Source organism: Ictalurus furcatus, chromosome 3 (genome assembly GCF_023375685.1).
Source record: "Ictalurus furcatus strain D&B chromosome 3, Billie_1.0, whole genome shotgun sequence".
Lineage (NCBI taxonomy): Eukaryota > Metazoa > Chordata > Actinopteri > Siluriformes > Ictaluridae > Ictalurus > Ictalurus furcatus.
Genome location: NC_071257.1, coordinates 35759259 through 35764258, shown reverse-complemented (window position 1 = coordinate 35764258; position 5000 = coordinate 35759259). Strand labels below are relative to the sequence as shown.

Below are 5000 nucleotides of genomic sequence, written 5' to 3'. Positions count from 1 at the left end.
CGTGCCGAAATGTCCTTGGGCAAGACACTGAACCCCAAGTTGCTCCCGATGGCAGGCTAGCACCTTGCATGGCAGCTCTGCTGTCATTGGTGTGAGAGTGTGTGTGTGTGAATGGGTGAATGAGACACAGTGTAAAGCGTTTTGTAGAACTACTAAGATTAAAAGGGGCTTTATAAGTGCAGAACATTTACTGTTAGGACATTTGACACTGTCTCATTATTGTGAGGGCATTTGACACTGTCTTATCATTGTGAGGACATTTGACACTGTCCTGTCATTGTGAGGACATTTCACACTGTCTTATCATTGTGAGGACATTTGACACTGTCTCATCATTGTGAGGACATTTGACACTGTCTCATCATTGTGAGGACATTTCACACTGTCTCATCATTGTGAGGACATTTGACACTGTCTTATCATTGTGAGGACATTTGACACTGTCCTGTCATTGTGAGGACATTTGACACTGTCCTATCATTGTGAGGGCATTTGACACTGTCTTATCATTGTGAGGGCATTTGACACTGTCCTATCATTGTGAGTACATTTGACACTGTCTTAACATTGTGAGGACATTTGACACTGTCTCATCATTGTGAGGACATTTGACACTGTCTCATCATTGTGAGGACATTTGACAATGTCCTATCATTGTGAGGACATTTGACACTGTTCTATCATTGTGAGGACATTTGACATTGTTTTATCATTGTGAGGACATTTGACGCTGTTTTATCATTGTGAGGACATTTGACGCTGACTTATCATTGTGAGGACATTTGACACTGTCCTATCATTTTGAGTACATTTGACAATGTCCTATCATTGTGAGGACATTTGACACTGTTCTATCATTGTGAGGACATTTGACGCTGTTTTATCATTGTGAGGACATTTGATGCTGTTTTATCATTGTGAGGACATTTGACGCTGTCTCATCATTGTGAGGGCATTTGACACGGTCTTCTGATTGTGAGGACATTTGACACTCTCATCATTGTGAGGACATTTGACACTGTCTTCTCATTGTGTGTGTGTGTTTGGTCTAAATTTGTATACGTACGCACGCACGCACGCACACAGACACAGACACACACACACACACACACATTCACATGCCACATGCTTATATTTAAACTGGTGACTCATTTATGTGTCATTTATGTCACGTTAAATGTGGAATGTTTAGGAGCTTATATTTCCTTCCGTACGTTTGACAAAATGATATTTTTATGCATTTTTAATAAAAAAAACTCTTGTTGATCAGAGAAATGGAGCTGAGGCCTGTTTCACAAAGCGAGTTAAAGGAACTCCGAGTTGCAGAGTAAATTTTGAGTTGACAAAACCAAACTAATCCAACCCGGGCTAATTAAAGTTTCATGACGCTGGTTATCAAGTTTCTTGGTAAAGCCGGGTTTTAACCCTGAATCAGGGTTTACTCAGCGTGCACGTGCACATAAACACCAGACTTTTGCAGTAAACAGCCAACAGCGTTCAACACGGAAAAAGCCGTGTGCGTACTTCCGGTTCAAGAGCAAGAAATTATTATGTGAAAATATGAGGAATTTAAACCTACACTAACTGCAAAACTCATACCGTTGTCGATGTCACAGCTCGGGAACTTTGCTGATTGTGTAACTGCGTAAGTTTACTTTTACAGGCTCACAATGAGAATAAACGGATTGGAAATGTATAACCCCAACATATTTCATGTAATTTCATTTAATATAAATGTCAATTATTTTAATTTGGTGAATATTTTAATTTTAAGACATTTTCTTCAGCGTGTCAGATTTTTAAAGTGCGGCATAGATAAACTATACCATCTGCCGAAAATCCCTATCTTTCGTACAGATGGTCATCCAGAAACGCCAGGGGATTGTGTCTGAAGTTTCTTTAGTATTTGCGCTCCGAGCTCCATAAACGGTGAAGCCACCTCTACAACCACTCACTTTGATTCGTCAGATTTATATCACTTTGCTCACAGCTGATTGGTCCAAGTTGTTCAAGTTTTGGTCCAAGTTGTTCCGAGTTTTCTTACACAGAATAAAACCTGCTCCGGAGCAGGTTAGCCGTGTAGCGTAAGGTACCATGGTGATGAAACCCGCTAAAATCCAGTCCACCTGGATGAGAACGAAGTTTGCTCAAGCTAAACTCAAACGTCCCTGGGTAGCCTCCTAAACCAGCTTCGTGAAACAGGAATCTGAGCAGGTCATTCTGATCTGAAATCGAAATTTGAAATCTGAAGTTTAAAGCAACAATTCAGACTATATACCCTTTGTAGATATACTTACTGTAGTATCTTTAAATCTGTGACTATGCTATGAGTCTAATGTTGGTAACAAGTAAAGGAAGTCACCCAAAATCTTACTTTAATGTGGTTTAGGACACAGTGGGACTTCCTGTCATTTATAAATATGAACTAAACTTCCTGTAGCCGAATGCTGGAACGTTAGTTACGGAGACCGCCATCTTGAACAGGTGGAATTTTTTTTCTTAGCTCAGTTTGTTATGACTCTGCCTCCGATAGGCTCCACCTACCATCGTGTACAGGTTCAATTATAACAGAAAGCTGGAAGTGATGCTCATGATTTGAACTTCAAAAAAAAAAAAAGACGACTGAGATTAATGATATTGTTTAAAGAAAGAATGTGAAGATTTCGGCCCTGCCTGCACGTACATGTACAGATATTTTTTTAAAGTATAGTTTTTACTTTTCCGTTTTTGTAAATATTCTTCATCTACATAAAAACACAAAAACCATTTAAAAAACGCTCTCATGAGCACATCAGAGCGATGACAGTACGTCATAAACTGTTATATCAAAGGCCTCAAGGATCATGTGAAGTGCTGCGTATTGATCGTCAGAGAAAGCAATGTGTGGAAAAACACCAGCAGTCAAACGTTCTAAAAGGAAAAAGACAAACATGAGGGTTCATACGTGGACTGACGATGAGGTGGAACTGCTGCTTAGGTTTCAACTGGAATGCAAATTGTTCTCCTGGCTCTTGTCCAAAATCTCTGTTCATAGTGTGGTTTGTAGCACCGGAGTGGTGGATTCAGGTCGACTATATTTGGAGTAAAGAGGTCATTGTGTGCGTTTTATTCGTGTCTGAACTTCCCGTTTACAACCCCAATTCCAAAAAAGTCAGGACGCTGTGTCAAATGTAAATAAGAACAGAATGCAATGATTTGCAAATCTCATGAACCTGTATGTTATTCACAACAGAACAGAGAAAACATATCAAATGTTTAAACTGAGGAAATGGACCGTTTTCAGGGGGAAAAAAGGTTATTTTGAATTTGATGGCTGCAACACGTCTCAAAAAAGTTGGGACGGGGTAACAAAAGGCTGAGATTGTAAGTGTTAGTGAAAAGAAGCAGCTGGAGGTTCATTGGGAACAGGTCAGTGAGATGATTGGGTATAAAAAGAGTATCTTAGAGAATTAAAGATGGGCAGAGGTTCACCAATCTGCGAAAAACTGCGTCTACAACTTGTGGAACAATTTAAGAATAATGTTCCTCAATGTAAAATTGTGAAGACTATCAATATAAAATATTTGCAAATCATTGCATTCTGTTTTTTATTGACATTTGACACATCATGCCAACTTTTTTGGAATAGGGGTTGTAATATCCCGGTCCTGTTCGTGTGTGAAACACACAGTTTCCGTCATCGTGTTACAGTGATTCGCTGCACTGACATCAGCTGCTGCAGGGTTTTCAGGAATAACAACTCCAGCACACATCCCTAATCGATATTGTGCTGACGAGGGGTTTGGAGCTCGATGATGTCATCCTGGAGCTGTCCATCACGGATCATGATGAGAAATGCAGAGTCGATAGAGAGCCTCAAAGCATGATGGGAAATTACAGCAGTGCTGTGTTTTTATACTTACTTACGGGATGACATTTATGATGCCTGTTACTTGTTAGGCTGTTAGTCTGGAGATACTGTAATGTGGGTTGAGTTTATACAAATCACACACACACACACACACACACACACACACACACACATTATTGTTCTTTATTCTTAGCTTCATCTAAATTACTTTGATGTTTTCAATTTTAATTCATAATAAATAAAAATAATCATAATAATTGAATGATTTTTGTAAACCTGCACTAAAATACACCTTTTCATTCTCATCTTTAAACATTTTGTAATGTTTGCACCTGTATGTGGAGAAAAATAAATATTAACCAAAAATATCATGCAATTGTTTTTTTATAATACATTCAAATTACAGTGCCCAGAGTTCTTGCCAAATATGGTTGTTATATCTGATTATCCTGTTCCACTCCAAATTTAACACATGTGAAGTTTAAGAAATAAAAAAATTCAGCAAAAAACATTGCTTAAGAGATCATTTTTCTGTAAACTTGTATTAAAATAAATTCACTTTTTTTTTTTTTCCTATCCTTTAGGTGTTTTCTTACTTTAGCGTGCAGAGGTACAGAACATTTATATCCCAATCCATGCAAATTACAGCGACATATTACATGATCAATGATGAATGACAGTGAAATATTGTGTGTAACATGATTCACGCATGATGTCACGATGAAAACGAACACACGCCGTGTGTATGTGAGCAGTTCAGAAATTAACGTTCGTTTCAACCCTGCCCTTATGTACTGTTTGTTGGAACTTTGTAGTAAATACTTTGTGCAGTCGAAAAACGTATTATTATTGTGTGTTTAACAAGACAAATAGTGAAAATCCCCCAACACCCAAACTCACTTTTTCCAGATTTACAGTCACTCCTCAAAGCACTGTGGATTAATTGAAGGTGTGGCCTGAACTCGGGAAAATACAATTAAATATTGATCAGAAGAACCAGTGGTCAGAGTTAATGTCTCTCCTGAGGAACCTTATGAAGCCTTTATGTGAACTGATAACCGGAGCTTCTGCTGAGGAAGCGAGAAATGGTGTGTGATGGCTACATCACTACAACACCGTCAATACCCGATTACTGACTGAGCTTTGCTGA

The 5000-nt window shown here is 38.6% G+C and overlaps 1 protein-coding gene across 1 annotated transcript in view; it reads left to right on the top strand.

The window, feature by feature from the left end:
• Nucleotides 1-5000, top strand: part of stox2a (storkhead box 2a) — a 36892-nt gene that overhangs the window by 20308 nt on the left and 11584 nt on the right. The gene's annotated exons all lie outside the window — the stretch shown is intronic.